The sequence below is a fragment of the Saccopteryx bilineata genome, chromosome 3, assembly GCF_036850765.1.
Source record: "Saccopteryx bilineata isolate mSacBil1 chromosome 3, mSacBil1_pri_phased_curated, whole genome shotgun sequence".
Lineage (NCBI taxonomy): Eukaryota > Metazoa > Chordata > Mammalia > Chiroptera > Emballonuridae > Saccopteryx > Saccopteryx bilineata.
In genome coordinates, this window is record NC_089492.1 from 268,110,558 (window position 1) to 268,137,689 (window position 27,132).

Consider the following 27,132-nt stretch of genomic DNA (forward strand, 5'->3'; position numbering starts at 1 on the left):
GTCTCCACTTTTAGGATCTCGAACACCAAACAGAGCTGAGGAGGAAATTGGGCTTAAAGTCAATCCAGTAAATGAAAATGTACATATATTTAAAATTATCTTTGATAATCCCCTAACATACCTATAAAATTTAGTATATTTGGATTGAAACATATGACCTTGTCCAATAATTAGAAAACCACTCAACTAAAGAAAGGAGCAAAAGGAAAGTCCATATGCAGATGCTTATGCTTTTAAACTACTTTACCTTTGGGAAAACTATCAAATCACTAAGGGGTAAAACGAAAAGGCAGAAAATTATAGGCTGTACTTACTTTACCCATCTGCAGGGATGACTGTTCTCTTTTTAATAGTTAACCTCAGCCTCCATGACCTTAACATGGATCCCTTTTGGTATATTGCTGGGTTAAGAGAAAATATATTTACATCTTAATAGGAGAGGAAAGAAACTTCTATTAGAGAAGGGGTTCTAAATTCCAAGCCTAAATTAAATGAACCTGGTACAATGAGACTAACTTTGGAGCCAGATAAACCTGGAAGATAAACCTGGATTTAAACCCTAACCTGCTACTTATTAGCTGTGTAACCTTGGACAATTTCCTTAATTTCCCAAAGCCTTGGTTTCTTAATCTGTAAAATGATCATACCAATACCACCATGTTGAGAAGATTAATTTTAAGTTTTTATGAAATAGCGAGTTTGAGTATATATAAATTATAGTTATTAGTCACTAGCTTTCAATAGCTGTTTGACCTAAGGGAGGTCATGTCATTTCTCTTAGCTTCATGTCTCCTTATCTGCAATCTGGGCATAACTTTTCCATCTACTCACCTCAAAGGTCATTGTAAAAAACAAAACAAAACACTAAAGCACTGTAAAAAGTTTGTAGAAGGTTTTTTTCAGCAGCTTGGTACACCTAAAATTGTGAGGAGGTGCTGGGAGACGCCTGCTGGAGAAAGTACCTAAGAGGAGTCCTGAGCCTGAACTCAGAAATAGGCTCAGATTTCCACATTGCCGTTTAGTGGGCTGTATGACTTTGAGTGAGGAACCTAACCTCTCTGAGCCTCTTCTTTCCCTTCTATCGAATGGGGTTAACAGTTCCCACATCATTGGGTTATCCCGAGAATCATATTCTGCAGAAAATTGTTAGGCACGTGGTGAGTGCCCAATAAATGTTTGCTTAATCTGAATCTTTCTGAGCTCCACAAAACAGGAAAAGTGCGCAATTTCTACGAGTGGAGTTCAGGTAGGAGAGATGCTCCACTAGGCTCCTGTGCCCCCTATTTCCCCGCCCCCCTGTCGTTGTCATGGCTACCGGTTCAGGGCCGGAGCAGCACCTAGGCGTATTCAGCCCAATCCCCGCCTTTCCAGAGTGACCATTGGCTGCAGAAGCCACGTGACTCTCACTTATATGCTAATATATGGTAATTACCCACGCCCCTCCTCCCCAGACCGCTTCCGAGCAGCCAGCAGGGTGCGCGGCGTGGAGCCGAGGGGGCGGGCTGAGGGGCGGCCCCCGGGAGAGAGCGGCCAGGTGGAGGAGGAGCGCGAACGCTACCGCAGGTAACGGGCGGGCGGGCGCCTGCGCGCTGGGGCTGGCTTGTGGCTGACCGGCTGTGCCCGGGATACTGGGCCACCTAGCCGCCGACTTAACCCTTTAGGCACCCAGCTGTCACGGCCTGACCAACCGGGCCCCCGCAAGGCGGGGCGGGGGCCCATCGCCGTGGGCAAAGGCAAGCCCCCGCGGCGTGCGGCTTGACCCGGGAGCCGTGGCGTGTGGCCCACGCGGGGACTGAGCAGTACGGTCTGGCAGATCCCCGGGGCGAGACCGCGGCGGGGGTGCAGGCTTAGCTCCCGGACCAAGACTTGAGGGAGGCTGCGGGGAACCGGCCGAAGTGCCGATACTCGTGCAATGTCTGGGGAGGGATACTGAGCCTCTCTCTCTTGCAGAGGCCGGCGTCTTAGCAGCCCGTGTTCTGGCGCAGCTTGCGTCTCCTCCGCTTGTCCCCCAGGGTCCGAGGAGACCCGGGGGTCAGGCCTGACCTCGCCAGCCGCGGCCTGACAGCCCAGCCGCTGGCACTTTTGACCCGGAGTCAAGCTGGGTCCCCCTGTGGGGTGGGGGAGGGCCCCAGCCTAGGGAACTGGGGATTGTCGTGGCTGGAAGGAGAAGAGGAGAAGACAGTCTCCTAAAGGAAAAGCAGGCCCCAAGATTTGCCAGGTTTGAGAAGGAAGGATGCCCAAGAAAGGCACTGTGCTGGGTGATGATCTGACACTCATGGGAAAAGGTCACTGCTGGACACCTGGATCGGGTCTGTCATGTCCAGAGGAAGCATCAGTTTTGCGTGAGTTTCTAACAATTTTTTTATAAGGCAAGGTTTAAATTCATTCTCCCTCACCCTCCTCCTAGGTCTGCTACAGAAATGTGTTCTTTTAATTATCCTCCCTCTGCCCGCAGGTGCTGGCACTGCCACCACCAATTCACTGAGAGGGTGGCAGCTTTAGGCCCATGGTGTAATTTAGCTTTCTCTACAATAGAAATGGTGGGATGAGCCACGTGCCACTAATATTAAGCTTGTTTTGAGAGCTTCTTGGATATGTGGGGGTGATGCTTCCATCACCAGTGCCGATGAAAAACTAGCTTATGTGCCAGGGACATCAATAGAATTTCCTTTATGAGTCTAAAGTCATTTCTACTAAATCAAGGGAAAATATGGTCACATATGAAAAGTACCAGGAACCTATTTGATTTTTGCAAGTGAAGTATAAATTGCACTTTTATATTGCTCTTGTGTCACACAACAACACTAGCTAAATACCAGGCACTCTATGTCTTGGAGATGCAAAGATGAATAAGATGACTTATCCTTGTCCTCAAAGAAATAGAGATAAATAAAATTACTAGTAAAGGTAGTAACAGCATAATAGATATGTAAGTAAAGAACTGTGGAAGCACAGAGAATGGAACAATTAGCTGTCTGAGAAGTTCCAGGAAGGCTTTCCAGAGAAGAACACGAGTAAGCAAGGTCTTGAAGGATGAATAGGAGTTTGCCTTGCAGAGAAGGTCAGAAAAGACAGGAAGGGCAGCCAAAGCAGAGAGATAAAGACACTTAAGAAGTATGGTATCTCTAAGCAGTGAGATACTTTATAGTGCAGCCATGACCTTTTCCCTTTCTCAGTAAAGTAGGTATCTGAGTTCCCACTACAATATCCCAGTGGTATTTTTTTTCTTTTTCATATTTTTCCGAAGTTAGAAGCAGGGAGGCAGTCAGACCGACTCCCGCATGCACCCAACCGGGATCCACCCAGCAGGCCCACCAGAGGGCAATGCTCTGCCCATTTGGGTGTCACTCCGTTGCGGCAGGAGCCATTCCAGTGCCTGAGGCAGAGGCCATTGAACCGTCCTCGGTGCCCAGGCCAACTTTGTTCCCGTGGAGCCTTGGCTGCAGGAGGGGAAGAGAGAGACAGAGAGGAAGGAGAGGGGGAAGGGGTGGAGAAGCAGATGGGCGCTTCTCCTGTGTGCCCTGGCCAGCATTCAAACCTGAGACATTCACACGCTGAGCCAACCGGCCAGGGCCGGCATTTTTTTTTTTTTCTCCAGTTTTCCCCCCTCATCAGCTTTTCTGAGCCTCACTCCTGGTGTTTGTCACTCCTGTCTTTCCAAGTAAGGGGTCAGCGTATGGACATGCAAGAGGAATGGTTTACAGTAGCTCCAAGGTAGAGGGCTTGGAAACTGGGCAGAATGTGTGGCACTACAGGCATCATCTGGGAGGGCAGTCGAAATGGTACAGTAAAGAGGAACATAATCAGGGAGGCAGTGCTGAATGTGAAATCTGCGTTTAGTCAAATTGTGAGACCTGAGGAAATGAGTAATTAGATCAGAAGCTAGAAAAATCTGGAGCAAGAGAAGGTCTGGGCTGTGATATGGACCAGGGCAAGCAGTCAGAACTGACCTCAGGAATCAGGCAGAAATGACAGAGCCAGCTGTAATGTGGTGCCGGCCATGTAGGGCAGGGCTGGATCTGACAGCTTCAGGCAACTGCACGGAAAAGACCAGCACCATCTTCTCTATAAAGTACTTAACAGTACTTTTCTCTCTCCCTCCTTACTTGTACCCTCTTTTAATCTGTTTCTAACCATGATTCACTTTTTTTTTTCTTTTCCAAGCAAGAGGAGGGGAGATAGACTCTTGCATGCACCCAGACTGGGATCCACCTGGCAACCCCCATCTGGGGCTGATGTTCTGCCCACCTGGGGCCATGCTCACAACCAAGCGATTTTTTAATGTCTGATACAAAGACTCCACAGAGTCATCCTTAGCACCCGGGGCCAATGCGCTCAAACCAATCAAGCCATGGCTGTGGGAGAGGAAGAGAAAGAGAGAGAGAGAGAGAATGGAGAGGGGAAAGAGTGGAGAAGTAGATGGTTGCTTCTCCTCTGTGCCCTAATCAGAAATCTAACCCAGGACTTTCACATGCCAGGCTGATGCCCCAACACCAAGCCAGCCAGCCAGGGGGCCATACTTCACTTTTATTGGGCTGCTTTTACTGAGGTCTTTAGCTACCAGGGCCAAGAAAATCCTGTTCTGCTGCCTTAGTAGCCACCTTTAGAACTATAACTAGTCCTTTTTACCCTAAAAGCCATCAACTAGCCATTCTATTTTTACTTCCCGATCATTTGCAAACAGAGCATGGATGGGTTCAGCAGGAGTAAAGTAGACCTCATGCCCCAAACTCATCTAATGTTTGAATTGGCTAAAGACGTTTTAGCTTTGCTTGAACCAAAATTTATTTTTAGAGTGGATTATGGTGAATTTTTGGCAAATCCCCTGTCAAAGTATATTATTAATCAAGCCATGTAGAGAAGGTGACACTGGAGCAGTAACTCCTAAATGTGCACCGCTAAGATTGACAATTCTCTAAGTGCTAGAGAAACAAGGGTGCTATTTAAGCAATGTTCTCAATCAACATATTTATGGAGCACCTGCTTGTGTGCAAATACTGTGCTGTATTTGTGCTTTGGAAGAGACAAGAAAATGAGAGAGGTTTAGTCTTGGGATTATTCTCAACTAAATAAAGATTCTGTTCCCAGTTTTACCAGGTACCTGCTATGTGACTTGGACAAGTTATTTGACTTCATTTTTTTTTCTTATGTATTAATACTACCTACTTCTCATGTGGTTGTGAAGATTGAAATCACAACTGTAAAGCAGTAATTCAGTAAATTTTCAAAGTACTAAATGTGGTATTACAGGAGTTGAAAAAAGAAAGGTCACTGTGGGCTATGATTATTAAGGAAGGCTTTTTTTTAGAGATATGGTGCATTTTGTTATGTAAAGAGAATGAGAGTGGATGGAAAAGCTGGAATATGGAAGGAAGTTTTCAGGGGTCAGTTGATCAGATTGACCAATCTGACAAGATCAGAAGGTTTAAGTAGGATCAGAAGGAGTAGTAGGATTGGAAGGTTTGGTGGAAGCCAGACTTTAATGGATATTGGTACCAAACTAAAGAGTTAGGACTTGCCTGACTAGGTGGGTGGCACACTAGATTGAGTGTCAGCCTTGGACACACAGAATGAGACTCAAAACCCCGAGGCCGCTGGCTTGAGCATGAGTTCACCGGCTTTAGCGCAGGGTCACTGGCTTGAGTGTGGGATCATAGACATGATCCCATGGTTGCTGGCTTGAACCCAAGGTCACTGGCTTGAGCAAGGGGTCATTGGCTTGGCTGGAGCTCCCCATCAAGGCACATATTAGAAAGCAATCAATGAACAACTAAGGTGCCACAACGAAGAATTGATGCTTCTCATCTCTTTCCCTTCCTGTTTCTCTGTCGCTATCTGTCTCGCTCTGTCTCTGTCTCTGTCTCACAAAAAAAAAAAAAAAAGAGAGAACTTTATCCTGTATGATGGAAAGTCTGAAGATGCTTGGTTAAAGAAGTGTGGGGTCATGAAAGTAGTATGTTATGAAGATTTTCCACAACAATGTAAACTAGGGATAGAAAGAGAACTGTACATCCAGTTAGTAGGTTATTAAAATGGTCTAGGTGTGAGGGGACACAGAATTGAATTGGGATAACAGCAGTGAAATAAAAAGGGATGGTTTCCATAAGTGTTATGAAGGAAACATGGCTAAATGAATATGGAGGACAAGAAATAAGAGTCAAATATAGCCTTGAACATGGGCAACAAGATTAACAAATAGGACAGAGAAAGGAAAGCCAGTTTGGGGGAGAAGAGGAGAAGCTAAGTGCTACATATCTTGAGGTGATATAGGAACTTGTAAATGGACACATCCTGTAAGTATTTGGAAGTGGGGGCTAATGTTCAAAGGGGAGAAGTCAGGGAGTCTTAAACATAGAAAGTGATAAATGAAGCCCTATGACTAGCTGAGTTCATCAGTAGTAACAGCATATAAATAGAAGTATAGTGGACCAAACACTGGAGCTTGGAGATTGCCCACATTTATTTAGGGAAGTAGGGAGAAGAAATGGGGTAAGTATGATGAAAAATAAGGAACCAGAGAGATAAAAAGTCATCTAATGTATTCACCCAACAGATGCATTCTCTTTACAACCATTTGTGTACCCGATTAGACATGCTGTTAGCCATGAAGGTGTAGTATCTCAGCAGTCGAGGAGAGGAGGTTTCAAGCTGGAAGAATTGGTCAGCAGTATAAAATTGTACAAAAAAGTGGGCAATGTTGATTATATTCAGTAAACAGGGAGTCATTAGTAACTTTTTGAAAAGAAGAGCTCCAAATCAGTGGGAGATGGCCATGGGAATATTACAGAGGATTGTGGCAGGAGAGGCTGGTAAGAATTGGAGACACATGTAGATCACCCTTTGCATGTTTGGCAGTAAAAGGAAGAAAAATAGGAAAGAGGTTAGAGAAGGCAGAAGAGACAGAGAAAAGATTTGACTTTCCCTGTCTGCTTCATTATTTTAGTTGTCCTTAAATATCACTCTCATTCTTTCATATCCAGAATAGCAGTTCAGCAATTCATTTCTTAAACTTACTGCTCTGATAATACCCGTGCATTCATTGAACAATAATAGTATAGCTATCATTTATTGAATGCTTACTATGTGTTAAGCATTTTCTATACATCTATTGATTATCCCATTTAGTCCTCACAATATTAGGTCACAATCATGGAGAAACTAAATAAGTTGCCTAAAATCACATGATTAATGAGTAGCAAAGGTGGGATTTGGACCCAGCTTTTGACTCTAAAGCTCTCCTAAAGGAACACGCTATACTGTCCCTGAGAACAGGACCAGCTTTCTGGGTGTGTGACCTATGCAGTCTCCCAGAGCCCTGCAATTAGAAGGGCCCCACGCTTGGTTTAGTGCTCTGTTGTTGCTGTCTTGAAATTCTTAATAATTTTTGAACAAGGGCCCAGTACTTTCATTTTGCATGGGTCCCCACAAATTATGGAACTGCTTCTACCTAAAAGTATCACTACCACCTCCTGAAGCTGGGACAGTGTTTTGTGCCGGGTCCTTTGTTGTGGTTGCATAGCCTTATGTCCTTGCTGTGTCATGGTAGACAGTCACATTTTCCTGTGGTCTTCTCATTTTGGACGCCTAGTATAAAGGGCAAAATGGAGATATTTTGAAGATCAAATAAATAGTATGAAAAGAATAGAGACTAAAGAGGCAAGGAATTATTTTCCCAGAATGGCTTTGAGAAACCCATGCATCATATCTTGAGAGGATTGTTGGATAGAGTTTCAGTCCTGATGCCATTGTTACTCCCGATTTAAATGAGAAATTAGTTCATTTCTATTCCTTTTGTAGTCATTTATTCCCATTTGCTGGTGGGAAGCTATGAGACCATTTTCAACCTACTGAAACAACATTTCGGGTTGAATAGGTATAATCTTGCTTGCCCTGCTCTAGTGACTTTTTAGCAGCCTGATGCCATCCCATCACCCCCATACTGGGGTACCACCCAGCAGCTGTGAACCACATGACCCTCTTTCCCACATTCGTCTTGAATGCTCATGTTCCACTCTTGCCTTTGTTTCCTACTCTATTCCTCCCCCCCCCCCTTAAGTGAGAAACAGGAGAGGTAGAGTGACAGGCTCCCACATGTGCCCTGACTAGGATCTGCCCAGTAAGCCCCCTACTGAGGGATGCTCTGCCCATCTGGGGCCATTGCTCAGCAACCAAGCTATTTTAAGTGCCTGAGGTGAGGCCATTTGGAGCCATCCTCAGCGCCCACAGCCAACTTGCTCCAACCGGAGCCATGGCTGCAGGAGGAGGAAAGAGAGAGAAGGGAGAAGGGGAGGGGTAGAGAATCAGGCAGGTGCTTATCCTGTGTGCCCTGACTAGGAATTGAACTGGGATGTTCATACACTGGGCCAACGCTCTACCACTGAGCCAACAGGCCAAAGCCCTACTCTATTTCTTAATCTACCCAGATGAATCATGAAAACTAGAAAAACTTAATTGTTGCCCTGGCCGGTTGGCTCAGCGGTAGAGCGTCGGCCTAGCGTGCGGAGGACCCGGGTTCAATTCCCGGCCAGGGCACACAGGAGAAGCGCCCATTTGCTTCTCCACCCCTCCGCTGCGCTTTCCTCTCTGTCTCTCTCTTCCCCTCCCGCAGCCAAGGCTCCATTGGAGCAAAGATGGCCCGGGCGCTGGGGATGGCTCTGTGGCCTCTGCCTCAGGCGCTAGAGTGGCTCTGGTCGCAACATGGCGACGCCCAGGATGGGCAGAGCATCGCCCCCTGGTGGGCAGAGCGCCGCCCCTGGTGGGCGTGCCAGGTGGATCCCGGTCGGGCGCATGCGGGAGTCTGTCAGACTGTCTCTCCCTGTTTCCAGCTTCAGAAAAATGAAAAGAAAACAAACAAACAAAAAAAAAAAACAATTGTTTTTTTATACTGTCTCTCAGTTTTGGGCTTTACTGTCACTACTTATAACTGACAAAAATTTTTTTCTGGTTTTCATGTTTGTTACTCTCTCAAAAACAACTTTTACTCATCTTCTTGCTCCTCTCAGTCCTGATCTCTCTAGTAATCCTTTGACCAGGAACTGACCAGGTCCTGCTGCCACTTGATACTAGGTGACCACCTGATCAGGTCCTCACACCAGCCAGCCTGGGTTCCTTTGTGGAGATTATCCAACAAGACTGAGACTGTGTTGCTTCCCCCCATTACCTGTGTCAGTCCCATTCAGAATGCTTGTTTTCACTTTCTACTCCCAACATGGACCAGGTGAGCCTAAGAATACGTGAGATTAAACATATGTAGAGATTTAGAGTATAACCTATGTTATATGTCACAAAACAAAGTTTAGATGGCCAGGTATTCTCCATGATCTCCTATCTGTGCTGGTTGTATAGTCTCTATAGGTATTGTAGAAGTTATTATGTAACAAATTACCCCCAAATACATCAGCTTAAAACAACAAACTTTCCTATCTTTTAAGATTCAATTCAAGCATTATACCTCAGGAGCATTTCCCAACTTGCTTTTAATGGATTGGTATTTTTTCTCTCTGATCTTCCTTTGTACTTTAACATTTCATTATAGCACTTACCACATTGTTTTAGTTGCTAGGGACTGTCTTTTTTATATTCATAGCTTCAGTTCTCACAACCATTCTTTGAACACAGTAGAAGCTCAATAAGTGGTTGTTATGCTTAAGAATATGCTTAAGAATAGCTTGTACCTTTGTCTATTTTATATTCTATTCTTTAGAAAAGTTTAGTATACTGGAAAGTATCTATCTTTGTGCCCTGTAATAACTATATCCTCCTTCATCTCCCTTTCTAGAGGCTCATGTATCATTGCTCTTTAAAATGTAAAGGAGCCATTGTATATGTCAAAGACTTCTTGACTTGCCAACTCACCCACTCCAGGGAGGACTTCTTTTACTTGTTTCTAAAAGTCTCTGCTTCACTCATGCTCTGAAAGCAGTTCTGGCCCTTGTAGGAAATCATATAATGAGCCCCTATCCCAAAGATACTTGGTTCAATAACAAAGCCAACATCAGTTCACTTTTTAAGTAGTTGACTATAATCTCTATGAATGGAGGATCTAGGTCTGGCTTATACACCGCTTTTCCCTAGCACCAAACACCATCAGATGCTTAATAAATATACTGCTCACAAAAATTAGGAGATATTTTATCACTTCATATCCATTTTGATATATCCCCTAATTTTTGTGAGCAGTATATTTGGTGTATGAATTAATGATACTCCATCCTTGATATTCATATCCCATTTCTGTTATCCAGGTCCTGAGCTCTGATCACCCAGAATCTGTGGCCTGAGGCCCTGGCCGGTTGGCTCAGCGGTAGAGCGTTGGCCTGGCGTGCAGAAGTCCCGGGTTCGATTCCCGGCCAGGGCACACAGGAGAAGCGCCCATCTGCTTCTCCACCCCTCCCCCTCTCCTTCCTCTCTGTCTCTCTCTTCCCCTCCCACAGCTGAGGCTCCATTGGAGCAGAGATGGCCTGGGCGCTGGGGATGGCTCCTTGGCCTCTGCCCCAGGCACTAGAGTGGCTCTGGTCGCGACAGAGCAACGCCCCGGAGGGGCAGAGCATCGCCCCCTGGTGGGCAGAGCTTCGCCCCTGGTGGGCGTGCCGGGTGGATCCCGGTCGGGCGCATCCAGGAGTCTGTCTGACTGTCTCTCCCCGTTTCCAGCTTCAGAAAAATACAAAAAAAAAAAAAAAAAAAAGAATCTGTGGCCTGAGTTCATCCTTTCATGATGCCCAGACTTTTTTGTCTTGGCCTTTGACCCTTCTCTCCCACCTTCTTATCATAGCTCATCTTTGAGGATTTGACCCCTTGCTTACTCAGAACTAAGTTACCTCCTTCGTAACTAATGAGGCCAAATGCCCTTAGGAGAATATTATTTTCTCTGCCTATTGCCAGAAACATGCAGCATACATATGAAACGTGTCTTAAAATATTCTAACTGAAGAGAATGACGTTCCAATTGCAAAAGAAATAGGACAGGCCCCTTAAGAAATGAGTTTTGAGCAGAAACCAAGTTCTAAAATTCTATGAATCAGTCTGTTAAACTGATGAACTTGTAAGCTTCAGCAGTTCAATACAAATTAATTTTTATACCAACTAGCAAATCAAAGGAGGGGGAGAGAATTACATGAGTGTCTAAATATGGTTGCCAGGGAAACTGTTCCCGACAGAAGAGAGAACCTCACAGGAGTTTATACAGGCCCATGAAAGCAATGTAACCTGACCTTTCTCTGTTCTCTTTCTGACAGGGGAGTAAAATGATGTAGAAACCGTGGGTGCAGGTAGAGGTGGCTTCAGGAGTTCCTAGAGACTTGAGTAAATTCTCCCTCTGGAAGTGGGACCGAGTAGTCGAGTTCCCCAGGGCAAATATGAGATACCATTCTTTCTGAGGAAACATCTGGAAATACGGAGCTTCCCTGACTCCACCTTGAAAAGCGTATTCATTAATTCATTCATTTCACTCAACAAATAGTTATTTAGCTCTTTCTAAATGGCCCATTGTCCAGAAGAAAATATGATCATAAAAGATTGATAACAGTTTAAAGGTACTATATTGCACCCAGTGGCTATTCCTTACATTTTATCTAAATTAATATTTTTAATAGCAGGTGATATGGACTTAAATATTTAATGCTTTTTTAAAAAAAAAATAATGAAATGCTGTTTCTGTAGAAAAAACATAACCAGATTTCTTTCCTTAAGTTATCACTCTGGAGAAAAACCTAACTCATTGATCCATAAAGCCACAATCCAAGGTGGATGTTCTTTTAGTGACAGTGTCGCCTGAATTGTAGGTGTCGTTCCAGTGAAGGATGAATTCGTCTCATTAATGGCTAAAATTATAAGAGACCCTTCATATTTTAGCAATAAATAATGGATGATTTGAGATCTAAAATCTCGGCGGTAAAAATGCATCTGAATTGAAATGTGCAATACTGCCCCAGATATGAGGCCTACCCCTCAGTCTGTCCTTTCAGAGTCTAATATCCTGGAGTTTTGTACTGCGCATGGCGACTTTCACTGGCCTGCAGAGAGGCAATAGGAGGTAGTGTTAACAGTGGGAACACTAGAGCTAGACTGCTTGAGTTCCAACCCTGCCTCTACTCATTAACCCTTTGAGTGAGGATGTACACGAATGTTCGTACTACTCAAAGGGTTAACTGTACCTTCCCAGCCTTCTGCAAGTGTGCACCCCCTCTGTGCTCCAGTCTTCTTGGGAAAAACGGGGGTAATAGTACCTACCTCAAAGAATTAATAGAATTAAACAGGTGACTACATGTAAAGTACACAGTAAGCACTATCTACATTTTACCTTTTATTACTTCCTGTGAGCTCCTAGCATCAGGCGTCCCCAAACTATGGCCTGTGGGCCGCATGCAGCCCCCTGAGGCCATTTATCTGACCCCCGCTGCACTTCCGGAAGGGGCACCTCTTTCATTGGTGGTCAGTGAGAGGAGCACTGTATGTGGCGACCCTCCAAGGGTCTGAGCGGGACAGTGAACTGGCCCCCTGTATAAAAAGTTTGGGGACCCCTGTTAGGGTTGATTCCATTTGAAGGAAGATTTTGGAGATGGATAGAGGTGTGATAACTTCTCTAAAGTTTTACACTAAGTTTGGACTCAGATTAGTTTCATCATACAGTTAGCACCAAAGTTTTCCATTCTACTTAGTAAGAGAGAGAGAATTAGAGTAAGAGAGAGGAACTCTGTTACGGATTTCTTTACGGTTCGGGCTCACGAGGCAAAAGACACACCAGATTCAAATAACTGGGCAGAGGGCTGAAACTCTTAGGCCGACCCAGCTCCAAGAAGCTGCGCCACTGCATATTTACTGAGTTCCAAAAGCCATAGCTCAGCAGATAAAACTAGAAAGTTACACAAGCCCTTTTCCCATCCGTTTCATCCCCCACGTCTACTGTTTCTTTTCATGAACAAGGACACAAGAAGAGTCAGAGTCCCAGAGCTTATCAATCACAAAGGACATCTGGTTCTTGGAGGCATTCCTCCACGAATCCTGCGTACATGCATTCAAGTAACCCTGGCCAATGTCTCTTTATGGCCAATAATATACTCCAAGATCGCTTGAACCCAGTTAACCCTGGCTCTGCAGTTAACTGCCCTTTATATTGGTGCAGAGTCGTCTCCCACAGAACTCGACTCTTGGAGCATTTTGAAATAGGGTTTACTTCACAAGAGGTGGTGGCACTAAAACATATGAAAGCAAAATTGCTTTCTCAAAGGCAAAATGAATATGAGAAATGACTGGGAATAATAGAAGATGGGGAATGTCCCACTGGCTCAGGCCAGTATATCTTGCCCAGCATTCTGTTTCTGATCGTGATAACAAGGGAAATTGGAGGGGAGTGTTGTAGCTGTCATCAATGACAAAGTCTCCTAATAATAGGGACGGACTGGCCCATCCCTGAGTTTTAGCATTCTGCTGTGTCTAATTCACCAAGTATTTAAGCTTTACTTCTGTTTGGTCTTTAAAATCTGTTGATTTATTTATTTTATTTTTTTAAAAAAAAAACACCATTTTGAAAGCTGCTGTATCCCATGCTGGTAGCTAGGGATGCCAAGATGAGTGGAACACAGTGCTGGCACCTCAGAAGTTTATACAGGAAGACAGACATGGGAACATTGATTATGCTCTTGTACTTAGTGCTGTAATAGAAGTAGGGACACAGTGTTTTGAAAGCTTAGAGGGGAATCAGTTATGCTTAGAAATGTCGCCTTCTGGAGAGAATGACATTTGAAATGACAACTGACGGATAGGGAGGTGTTGCTGAGGCAGACAGTGTACCTCAGACAGAAGGAGCAGTCTGTGCAGAGAAGGGGTGTCTGTGTGTGAGAGCAGGGTACGTGTGGGGAATTCCGAGCAACCCGACATGACCGGAGCGATGAGCAGGGCAGGGGCAGAAATAGGAGGAAAAATAGGCCAGAATCAAACACAAAAGGCTTGGTTTGCCAAGCTTAGAATTTGGACTTTATGTTGGAAACTATGGTGAGCTGTTGAAACACTTCAGGAGTAATGTGATCGGATCTGCCCTTTAGGGAGATCGCATCAGCAATGTGGAGGCTGGCTGGACAGGAGCGAGCCCAGAGACAGAACCATGCAGTTAGAAGGGAGAACCTCTAGTTCAACTTCTTATCCACTGCCACTCTTCACCGTTGAATATGTATAGAGTAGGGCAAAAGTAGGTTTACAGTTCATCTGGAAAATAATACAATCATTGACAAAAGATAATACAAGGATGAACTTTTGCATACTGTCAACTGTAAAGCCACTTTTGCCCCACACAATATATTTGTTCATTCGAACCAGGTTTATTGATGGCATGCCGGGTACTGAATTAATTGCTAGAAATGCTACAAGAAAAAACACACCACCCATACATACCTTGGAGTTGCTTGCAGCGGTTTATTTGTCCTCGGCTGTTCTGAGTTTTTGGCTTTCCTTGTCTATCTTCCACTTCATTTCGGTCTCGGGACCTGTGTTCTGACGTGTAAAAAGAAGCTGGTTTGTGTTGACCTTGTCTTACTCTTTATGATTTTACTGTCCCTGTCATGTCTCCTCCCTCTCAACCTTCATCTCTCCAAAGTGCAAAGTCATAATCATTTAATGAATTCCTATGGAGAATTATTTAATCTATTACACCCTCTTTTTAGTCTTTAGCTATTTAAATTCTTAATTTTCTATCATTTCTCCCAAACGTCCAGGGCGGTAAGTTAGTGCTCCTGTCACACATTCAACTCTTCAGACCCTACTTCCTGTCCCTTACCAGCTCACCAAGCCTTCGCTCTCCTCAGTCTTCTTATTTCTCCAACGGTCTGCGTACCGGAACGGCAGACTGCATTCTTTTCTTTGCTTTTTCTGTGTGGTGTCAATGCCTTTCACCCATGAGATCACAGTCGCCAAAGGGAAAACTCCGCCACCCCGAAAATAAAGAAATTGAAGATAAGACAATAGAACATAGAAATAATAGTATTTACTACATAATAATAAATTGTGATTACAGTTGGTTGAGCACTTTTACATGCTGATTGCCGTTCTAAAACATTATGTGGTCTGACCCATGACGGTGTAGTGGATAGAACCCGTGGTGGTGTAGTGGATAGAGTGTTGACCTGTAATGCTGAGGTCACAGGTTCGAGACCTTGGGCTCACCCAGCCAAGACACATACGAGAAGCAGCCGCTACAGTTGATGCTTCCCATTCCTCCCCTTTCTCTCTCTCACTCTCTCTCCTCACTCACTCTCTGAAAATCAAGAAATAAAATCTTTTAAAAAATAACCATTATATGAGTTATTCATAATATTACCTTATTATCCTTTTATTTTTTATTATTTTTTTAATTTATGTTTTCTTTTTTAGTGAGAGGATGGGAGGCAGAGATAGACTCCCACATGTGTGCCCTGACCAGTTTCCACCTGGCAAGCCCTCTAGGGGGCAATGCTCTGCCCATCTGGGACCCTTGCTCTGTTGCAACTGAAGCCTTTTTTTTTTTTTTTTTTAGTGCCTCTCCATGGCAGAGGCCATGGAGCCAACCTCAGTGCCCGTGGCCAACTCTCTCTAATTGAGCCATGGCTGCAGGAAGGGAGGAGGAGAGATTGAGAGAGAGAGAGAAGTAAGAAAGGGGAGGGATGAAGAAGCAAATGGGTGCTTCTCCTGTGTGCCCTAACCAGGAGTTGAACCTGGAATTTCCACACCCTGGGCTGATGCTCTACCACTTAGCCAACTGGCCCAGGCCATCCTCTTAATGTCTATAGAATCTCTTTCATTCCTATTATTGGTCATTTGTGTCCTCTCCCTTTTTTCTGATCAGTCTGACTAGAGTTTGATGATTTTATTGACTTTTCAGAGAACGAGCTCTTCATCTCATTGACTTTATAGTTTTTCTGCTATTTCATTGATTTCCACTCCATCCTTATTATGTCCTTCCTTATGCTTATTTTCACTTCACTGGCTCTTCTTTTTCTAGCTTCTTAATGTAGAAGTTGAGGCTAATGATTTGGGACTTTTCTTTTTTTCTAATATAAGTATTTTAGTGCTACAAATTTTCCTGTAAGTACTGCTTTAGCTATATTTCATAAATTTTGGTATGCAATGTTTTTGTTTTCATTCAATTCAAAATATTTTCAAATAGCCCCTGTGATTTCTTCATTGACCAATGAGTTACTTTTAAGTGTGCTGTTTTGAAATATTAGGATTTTCTGCCCTGGCCAGTTGGCTCAGCGGTAGAGCGTCGGCCTGGCGTGCAGGGGACCTGGGTTCGATTCCCGGCCAGGGCACATAGGAGAAGCGCCCATTTGCTTCTCCACCACCCCCCTCCTTCCTCTCTGTCTCTCTCTTCCCCTCCCGCAGCCAAGGCTCCATTGGAGCAAAGATGGCCTGGGCGCTGGGGATGGCTCCTTGGCCTCTGCCCCAGGCGCTAGAGTGGCTCTGGTCGCGGCAGAGCATCGCCCCCTGGTGGGCAGAGCGTCGTCCCTGGTGGGCGTGCCGGGTGGATCCCAGTCGGGCGCATGCGGGAGTCTGTCTGACTGTCTCTCCCCGTTTCCAGCTTCAGAAAAATACAATATATATATATATATATATATATATATATATATATATATATTAGGATTTTCCCAAGAGCTTTCTGTTATGACTTAAAGCATAAGTCTGTTATGCTAAAAAAATATGTTTTGTGCCTGACCATTGGTGATGCAGGTGGATAGAGCATTGACTTGGGATGCTGAGATCACAGGTTTGAAACCCCAAAATCACCAGCTTGAGTGTGGGCTCATCCAGCATGAGCACAGGATTACCAGCTTGAGCTGGCTTGAGTGTGGGGTCGCTGGCTTGAGTATGGAATCATCGAAATGATCCCATGGTCACTGACTTGAGCCCAAGGTCTCTGGCTTGGGCAAGGGGTTACTGGTTTGGGTGGAGCCCCCTGGGCAAGGCACATATAAGAAGCAATCAATGAACAACTAAAGTGCCCACAACTATGAGTTGATGCTTCTCATTTCTGTCCCTTCCTGTCTCTCCCTCTCTCTCTCTGTTTCTCTCTCTCTCTCTCTCTCTCTCTCTCACTTGCTAAAATGTGTGTGTGTGTGTGTGCTTTGTATGATTTTGATTCTTTTAAATGTATTGAGACTTAAGGTCCAGAATATGCATTCTGTTGTTATTGGGTGAAGTGTTCCCCATATATATATATAAAATTATATCTGGTCTTGTTCAAGTCTTTTATATCTTTGTTAATTTTTCTGTCTACTCGTTTTATCCACTACTGAGAGAGGAGAATTAAAATCTCTAACTGTAACAATAAATTTGTTTTTTCTTCTTTTTAGTTCTATTAGTTTTTGCTTTTAAGTGTTTTAAAGCTCTGATGCCGGGTGCATTCACATTTAGGATTGAATGTCCTCTTAATGAATTGCCCCCTTTTCCACTATGAAATGACCTTCTTTTTCCTGGTAATATTTCTTGTTCTGAAGTCTACTTGCCTGATATTGATATGGTCACTACAGCTTTTTCATGGTCATTATTTGCATGGTATGTCTTTTCCATTCTTTTACGTTTAACCTATATACATCTTTATTTTTTAAATGTATTTCTTATAGGAAACATAGAGTTGGGCCTTGCTTTTTAATCCAATGTGAAATTTTCTGCCTTTTAATTGGGGTGTTTCAACAATTCACATTTACTGTAATTATCGTTATGGTTGGGTTTAAATTGACCATCTTGCTGTTTGATTTCTATTTAGCCCATGTATACATTGTTCCTTTTTTTCCTCTTTTTTGCCCAGTTTTGGATCATTCAAGTTTCTTATTTATGATTTCATTTTATGTTTATTATTAGCTTATTCTCTATATGTCTTTATCTTTTTTTAGTAGTTTTTTTCCATGTTTGTAATGTACATCTTTAACTTATCCTTGCTTGTCTCCAAATAATATTTATCATGTTGTATATCGTTGTTGCTTCACAACCTTCGTAGGATCTTCTTAGGTGTTACCTGAAACCTGCCCCCATACTCAGAGAGCAAGGAGAGATCAAAGAAAGAGGCAGACCATTCCAAATTGGTAGGTGGCAGTTTTAATGAGCAAGAGAACTTACTTACAAGGCTTGCCTTGAGCAGCCATAAGACAAATCGTTTTCCACACCCAACTGCCACATCTGAAAAGTTTACATAGAGGCTTTAACTGGGTTCAATCACATGTACAATACCATCCAGATAGTCTCAATACCACATTTCTATCTCAAACCTGTATCCTTGGGGCAGCTTCTGGGAGTGGGGAAGACAAATGTAACTCCCATTTCAAGGGCAGGGCTGAGGCAGGGTGCCTCCAATTTGCCCGGGTCCAGCTTATGGTAACCAGGACTCGTGCATGTCCTCTCAATGACCTCCCCCAACGATAGTGTAAGAACTTTAAAACTATATACTTCTATTTCTCCCCTCTTGTCCTTTGTGCTATTATTTTATATATTATTTAATATATTATTTTTTTAAATAGTCAATTATCTTTTGGGAGGAAAAGGGTTTTTTGAAAGAGGCAGGGAGAGAAAGACAGGAACATTGTTGAGCTGTTCCTGTGGGTGCCCTGACAGGGACCACACTGGTGACCTCCATGCTCTAGGACAACGAAGATATCTGGCCAGGGCATAATATATTTTTTTAATTTATTGATTGAGTTTTAGACAGAGAGAAAGGAAAAGAGAGGTGACAGGGAAGGGAATCATTCATTGATTGTTCCACTCAGTCGTGTATTCATTGGTTGCTTCCCGGCAATCAAACCTGCAACCTTGTTGTGTTTGGACAATGCTCTTAACTGACCGAGCTAACCAGCCAGGGCTTTGAAAAATGTTTTAAAATAGGAAAACATGACTTTTATATTTACCCATCTATTTACTGTTTGGACACTCATTTTATTCCTTTATGTTCTCATCTTTTTTTATTATTATTATTTAGCCTAAAAAACTTCCTTTAATATTTTTGGTAGTACAGGTATGCTGGAATTAATTCTTTTAATGTTTTTCAGTTTGAAAAGTTCTATTTGGCCCTGGCTGGTTGGCTCAGTGGTAGAGCATCAGCCTAGCGTGTGGATGTGTCGGGTTTGATTCCTGGCCAGTGCACATAGGAGAAGTGTCCATCTGCTTCTCCACCCCTCCACCTTCCCCTTTCGCTTCTCTCTCTCTCTCTCTCTCTCTCTCTCTCTCTCTCTCTTTCTTCCCCTCCTGCAGCCATGGCTCAATTGGAGTGAGTTGGCCCCGAGCACTGAGAATGGCACCATGGCCTCTGCCTCAGGCGCTAAGAAGAGCTCAGTTGCTTAGTAACAGAGCAACACCCTAGATGGGCAGAGCATTGCCCCCTAGTAGGCTTGCCGGGTGGATCACAGTTGGGGCACATGTGGGAGTCTGTCTCTCTGCCTCTCCTCCTCTCACTGAATAAAAAGAAAGAAAAGTTCTATTTTCATTGTGAGACATATTTTTACTGGGTAGATTTCTAGGTTGGCAGGAGTTTTCTAGTGTTTTAAAGATGTCCATTTATTGCCCACTGTCTTAAATAGTTTATGATTTGAAATCTGCTCTAATTCTTGCTGTCCTCTGTGATGTCTCTTTTTTATGTGGCTGCTTTGTTGTTGTTGTTGTTGTTTTTAAGATTTTCTTTGATCACTTGAGTGATTTCATTATGATGTTCCTTGGAATCATTTTTTTTAATATATTTATTCTGCTTGAATATGGGCTCTTTGGATCTGTGGGTTTATAGATTTCATACATTTCAGAAAGTATTTAAACCATTGTTTTTGTTTTCAAATTTTTTCTATCCCCTTTCTCTGCAGATTGTCCTTCAAGTCCAAATTCATTAGTGTTAGATTGCCCGATATTGTCCCACAGGTCACTGATGCACTCTTCATTTTCATTTATCCTCTGTCTCTGTGTGCTTCATTTTGGATAGTTTCTAATGCTAGGTCTTCAAGTTCGCTGATCTTTTCTTCTGAAATTTCTTTTGTTAATCTAACTCAGTTTATTTTTAATTTCAGGTGTTATATTTTAGTCTCTAGATGTTAGTGGGTTTTTTTACATCTCCTTTCTCTTGTTCTCATGTTATATTTTTCTCTACTTCTTGAACATGTGGAATATATTTATTAAAGGTGTTTTAATATCCTTGTTGCTAGTTATTTCATGCCCATCATCTCTGGGTATGTTTGTTTTATTTTAATTTTATTTTAGTGAGAGGAGGGGAGGCAGAAAAAGACTCCTGCATGTGCCCTGACCGGGATCCACCCAGCAAGCCCACTAGGGGGCAATGCTCTGCCCATCTGGGGCCATTGCTCCATTGCTCAGCAACTGAGCCATTTTTTTAGTGTCTGAGGTAGAGGCCATGGAGCTATCCTCAGTGCCTGAGGCCAATTTGCTTGAAGCAGTTGAGCCATGGCTACAGGATTGGGAGAGAGGGGGGAGGGATAAGGGGCAGATGGTTGCTTCTCCTGTGTGCCCTGACCAGATATCGAACCTGGGATATCCACATGCCAGGCCAATGCTCTGCCACTGAGCCAATTGACCAGGGCATACCCATATTTATGAGTGTGTCTTTATTTATATTGTATTCTCCTGGTTAATCAGTTTCTTCGCTTTCCCAGTAATTTTTTATTGGATAACTGAACATTGTTAATTCTATATTCTTGGTTGCTAGATTTGCCTTTGGAACATAGTTAAATAAGCTGGAATCAGCTTGATCCTTTCTGGGATTGCTTATAGGCTTTATTATGGTGGGTCCACAGTAGCATTTATTCTAGGACTAATCTGACCCTCACTACTATGATGATACCCTTCTGAAGTTTCTAATTCCTCATGTATTACAAGGTCTTTCTGCTCTGACAGACATGAACACAAACAATTCCCAGCCCTGCATGAACTCTAGGAATTTTTCTGCTTACTCCTTTCCAGTAGTCTTGAGTGGTCTCCTCTCATGCATGTACAAGTCCATACTCAGTCAAAGACTGCAGGCATGTCTGTAGATGGAACTGTGCCATGTGTGCATCCATCTCTCTCTCTTTCTCTCTCTCTCTCTCTCACACACACACACACACACACACACACGCACTTTCTCTCACTGCAGCACTTTTCTTACTGGTTCTCTGTCTCACAAATTCTAGCCACTTTGTCCTTCTAGATCTCTAATCTTAGTCTCCTTGACTCAGACCACTGAGCCCTGGTTGGGTCCCCATCCCTGCACTGCATCCTGGAGACTGCTTCCAGGAGTAGGCTGGTGAATCATAGGGCTCACTTTGGTTTTCTCTTTTCTCAGAGATCATAGGCCTGCATTGTCTTGTCAACTAATGTCTGAAAAACATTGCTTAATGTATATTGTTCAGTTTTTTAGTTCTTTAAGACAGGAGGGTAAATCTGGTCCTCTTTCTCCATTTTTAAGTGGAAGCTTCTAACATCTTTTCTAGGGACCTTCCATTTTGATAGTAGGTTCCTTTCTTTAAAGAAACTCTTATCATTTCAGACATGGCTTTTGAATATTTAAAAAGTGGATCTGTATTTAAAGTAACAAGTCATACATCTTGATAAATCAAAATCAGATGTAGGAGATTTGGGGACAATTTAGTAGTATTAGAATGTCATTGGTCGAAAAGGAATTTCAGAATAGGGCTGAGGTTGCCCAGATGGTGATTTGCTGAGGTTCATGGTTATGCAGAGTGGTGACCAGTTTCTGAGTCTTGGCTATAAGCCCTTTAGCCGTGCTACTGTCTATTTAAATCCCTTCTTTGTCAATGGTCTTCAGTGTTTACATATTTAGTATGATGCCTCATACCAATATTCAAACAAGAATCGAAGCACTCAACACCATTGAGATAAAGATCAAAACTATAGTGAGAAGATCAGACAAAGAAAATGATAACAGCATTTGAATCGAAGAATTAATATTTTTCTCCATGTCCTTGTTGACCACACTGAAAATACGTGAGGCTAATTACTATGATCTGCCCTTGGCAGAGAGGTAGAGAGAGTACGTGTGCAAGTATGCATGCTCACATATTTATTTAGCATTATATACGCCTGGCATCTCATCTCACCTCTGTGATAGCCCTATAAATTGCTTTTAGGTATTACATATTAGGTATTGGATGAAAAGGCTGAGATCCAGAGATACCGAATGACTTGCTCAAGATTTTCCACAATACCATGCTACCTCTCACGACGCCATACTGCATCACCCCCAATAACACTATAATTCAGTTATCAATCATAAACACAACCTTGGGCCATTTCATCTTGCAATTGTGTATTCTGGGCCCCAAGAGACATTGTAAGACAACTGAACAGATAATCACAGTGTCTTTCATTAGAAAAACATTCAAAGTTCATAATCTACACAGAATGGATCCAAACAACAAACAACAAGAAAGCCGTGAGGACAGTACATTATTACTACCCAGTTTCACTGAAAGAGACTGATAAATCCTCATTTAAGTAATTATAATCAAGTTTTAATTACTGTCACTCAAAGACAGACCTTTTCATTTGAGGTTATAGTCACTATTAGCAAAGTCTAACAGTGTTTGCAACTGTGTCTTAAATGTATGACCTTTCTAAAGAGACTTTACATTTGAGATTCCTATTGTGGAATGATTTTTCTGTGGTGGTTTTCCTGTGTGCCATGCTGCCTAAGGTCCTACATCAAAGTCACATAATTTTATCTACTTCGCTAGCAGTTGCCTTGTTTTAACTAATCATGATGAAGCTACCTCAAGCTCCTGCTATAATTTTCTCTGCCTATGCTCTGTCCAGTGTTGCTAGACTGGCTGAATTTCAAGACTTCTGTATTCAATAGTAGGCTCAATAAATACTTGTTAATTTAGCAATGCTAATTATCCTACTATTCATTGTTATATCTGGTACAAACTTGATTATAATTACTTAAAAATTCATTTGTGCCCTAGCCAGATAGCTCAGTTGGTTAGAGTATTGTCCTGATACACAAAGGTTGCATGTTCAGTTCCTAGTAATGGCACATAGAGGAACATATTGATGTTTCTGTCTCATTCTCTTTCCTTCCTCTCTCTTTAAAATCAATCAATAAATTTTTTTTAAATCCATTTATAAAGTTTCTAATGCTAACCCCAAGTTTCTTCTACAAAGACAAATGGTGCGGCCTTTACTTAGCTTGTGGCTGATGGGATATTGGTGTCTTACTTTTGAAGACTACACTATTTTTTTTTCTTTTTTTATTTATTTCATTTTTTAGAGAGGAGAGGAAGAGACAGAGAGAGAGAGAGAGGAGAGACAGAGAGAGAAGGGGGGAGGAGCTGGAAGCATCAACTCCCATATGTGCCTTGACCAGGCAAGCCCAGGGTTTCGAATCTACACTATTTTTTTAAGAGAGAGAATGGGAGATAGTGAGACAGACCCTCACATGCACCCCAACCAGGACCCACCTGGCAACACTGTCTTGGGCCACTGCTCGAATCAGCCAAGCTATTTTTAGCAACTGAGGCTAATGCTCAGACTAACTGAGCCATCCTCAGCACTCAGGCCAGTTCTCAAACCAATCATGTCACTGGCTAAAGGAGGGGAAGGGGGAGAAGAGGGAGGAGTGAGAGGAAGAGAAGTAGATGGTTGCTTCTGCTGTGTGCCCTGACCGGGAATCACACCCGAGATATACACAGGCCAGGCTGATGCTCTGTTCACTGAGCCAGCTGGCCAGGGCCTATGCTATTTTTTAAATTCTGTTTTTTAATTTATCAATGAAAGTGCTATCCTTCATATACAAGAATGATGGTCCTTATGTATCATCAGTACTCTTTTAAGTTTTGTTTTCTAGTGTTAGAGATAAATTGAACTGACCTTGAGTATTTGCTATGGGTTTAGGTAGGGTCCATCTATCTGGCCTGTATTAGTGAGGTTTCTTTCCAGTGTGAAATACACTAGCCTGCATAAGAATTAAATCCACAACTCCGATTGTATTAGGCGATCAGTGGTCCTGCTTCTGTATATATAGATGAAGATTCAAAATTCTCATCTTGTTTTCTTCTTCCTCCTTACCAAAATTTAGGGTGAAGCTAGTGGTAATTGAATAGAAGAGAAAGGATATTAGTGTTTGCATGTATGCATGTATATAGTAACACCTTGATTATTAAATGGCCACATAAGTAATAGTTAAGAGGAAGGCTCCAGGGTCAGACTGCCTGAATTTGAATTCTGGCTCCTGTAATTACTATTAGAGTCAACTCAGCCAAATTACGTTACCTCTTTCTGTCGTTGTGCCCTGTGACTTTGATAAATTTGCCTTAGTTCTAGGAGCTTTTTGGTAGATTGCTTTGGATTTTCTGCAAACACAATTATATTTTCTGCAAATAAATACAGTTTTATTTCATCCTTTCTAATCTTTATGCCGTGTGTGTGTGTGTGTGTGTGAGAGAGACTTAAGTAGAACCTCCAATATAATATACTGCTCACAAACATCAGGAGATATTTCAAAATGAATATGAAGCCATAACATATCCCCTGATGTTTGTGAGCAGTGTATTGAGTGCACACTTGAGTTGCCATTCCCAGTCTTAGGGGAAAACAGTCAGTCTTTCACTCAATAAACCTGACCATAGCCACAGGTTTTTGTCACACACCCTTTATCAAATTGAGCAAGTTTTTTTTCTATTCCTGGTTTGTTGACAGTTGTTTGGGTATTGAATTTTGTTAAATGCTTTTTCTTCACCTATACGGATGATCATAGGCTTAATATCTTTATTCTGTTAATATGGTGATTTATACTTACTGAGTTTCAGATGTTAAATATTTCTTAATATGGCAACAAGGATATCAAGACACTCCTGTACATATTTCTGTGTATTTGTTGGAAACTGGCACTATCTCATGGTAGTTTAAAATCTCTTGGCTTATCCTCAGGTTGTCTCTCAATTATAAAGCTAAATGTTAAAGACATAATAATTAACAATAAGACATACTTTGGGGGGAACAAAAGATTATATTGAGTCTTCATGCTTAGTGATTTATATATATTGTAGTGAAATCTGAACCAGTGCAAGGGGAATACAGTATTCACATCAGCTTCCTTATCATTTGCTTTTCCCATAATACACAAAAAAATAATTTTAATTCTCCTGAGATCTTAATTTTTGAGAAATGAATCTATGAGATAATGAAGCTAGATAGCTAACACGTAATTGTTGCAAAGTAGTTCACTGCATGTTTAGGAATTATTTTGGAGTAGTCATAATGAGCAGAAGTTTCCAGGTGAAGAATGGCTTGGCTTTTCATCTGGTAATAAAGAAAAGGAGGAACCTCGTAGTTGGTGCCTTGGTTTATCGTGCTTGCTGTTCAACCATAATGATGACCATAATAATGGCATTCATTCTCTTTATAGGAAGGTAGTTTTGTTACTAGGTATTACTGGGCCTGTTTTATTATAGTGACTGCATTTCTGTAAAGAGGCATTTAAATATAGTAAGAGTGATTCATCCTCCCCATGGCCGGTTCCAGCCCTGCAGATGGAAACAGCACTAAGGGCGGACATCAGCAGATTCAATCTTCCATTAAGGTTCTATTTGCATAGTCCGTGATCTCTCAAGGTTTCTGCCCATTGCCTCAACAGACATTTCTGTACAAATAAAATTGAATCGAGCGGATGAGTGAGTGTGTCTGGATAGCAGCCCTGGAATCTCACTACCCCTCTCATGTGGAAAGCTGCCTTTCCCAGCCCTCTCTGCACAGCCAGCCTGGGGTCAGACCCAATTAGGTGCTCTCATCTACTCCTTTACAGAGTTGGCCTTTTCAGCTTCGAGAAGCAGCATGATCTGCTCCATTCAGCTGCCGCTCTCAGCCCATTCTTTATCTTCGTCTCTTACGTTCCCATGGAGTGGGGCTCTGCATTCGTCCTGCAAACGCTCTCTGAGCTAGTCATTTGCGAAGATGTCCTGCTTTCTAAGGAAAAGCAGCGAACCAGTGAGGGAGGAGGTGATGAATTGTGCCAGCTAGAAGGGAAGAGTAAGGCATATTAAAAATGACATCACTGCAGTAATCCCCCAGGGACCTGAACTGAGCTGCTGTGTTTTTCCTGGAAATTCCAACGCATTCCAGGCATTTTTTTTTTTCTGCAAAGGGTGGGGCAGGTCTGATTCTCTTCATGCAACAGAGACAGCTCAGCAGCACAGGCAATTAAGCCCTATTGATCAGCATTGCGCAGAACTACTAAATATACACCAGACAGACCTTCTAAGAAAATACAGGAGGTCAATAACAGTAACACCCACTTTGGGTATTCTCTCAAAATACTCTTACTTAGTTTGGTTGAGAGATGCTACCATGCCATAGGATAGTTTAAAATGGAGATCATTTGGCCTGGCCTGTGGTGGTGCAGTGGATGAAGCATCAATGTGGAACACTGAGGTCACTAGTTTGAAACCCTTGGCTTACCTGGTCAAGGCACATATGGGAGTTGATGCTTCCTGTCCCCCCCCCCTCCTTCTGTCTCTCTCTCTCCTCTCAAAAATGAATAAATAAAATCTTAAATTTTTTTTTTAAATGGGAGATTACTTGATAGAAAACAACCACATTTTAAGTACATGATATTCTGTTACCACTAAATTTCTGGATTTTAGCAGTTTGTTCAATTCAACAGATATATATATATTATAAGCCACCCACCCACGACTGGTGGAAGAGTGTTACTCTGTTCATGCTGGTCAAAAATCTGGGAAGAGCTGTGTATGGACCAGGTGTGGAAAGGAGGATGGAATTAGGGAAGTACAGACTTCTCTGCTAATCAGTGATAAATGGATTGAACCTAGAAATGGCTGGTTAGATATAGCCACAGGGAAAGGAACTCTATTTTATAATAATCAATTTTTTTATTATACAAATAATGTATTTTTATTATAGAAGATTTGGGGGGGGGAGAAGTATTAAAGCCAAGGAGGGAACCATACCCCACCACCCCAAAGTTATGCTGTTAACATTTTGTTTTAGATTCTTCTAGTTTTTATGACTAAGTATATATATTTTTTATAAGAAAAGGGATCTTGCCACATGTGTTTTTCCATCAACTGCTTTTATCACCAAATTGTGAACATTTTTGTGTCATTAAATAGAGTATTCTACTACATGAAGGTACAGTCACTAATCCACTTCTGACAGGATTTT

General features: G+C 42.5%; 1 protein-coding gene across 4 annotated transcripts in view; it reads left to right on the forward strand.

The window, feature by feature from the left end:
• Positions 1-1,484: 1,484 nt before the first annotated feature.
• Positions 1,485-27,132, forward strand: part of PHC2 (polyhomeotic homolog 2) — a 116,762-nt gene continuing 91,114 nt past the window's right edge. For 2 of the 4 annotated variants that reach the window (XM_066269728.1, XM_066269730.1), the window contains exon 1: positions 1,622-2,342. The gene's annotated coding sequence lies outside the window, so the exon portion shown is untranslated. Of the gene's footprint in view, positions 1,564-1,621; positions 2,343-27,132 lie in introns of those variants that run through there. The other 2 variants (XM_066269729.1, XM_066269731.1) reach the window with 2 other exon arrangements.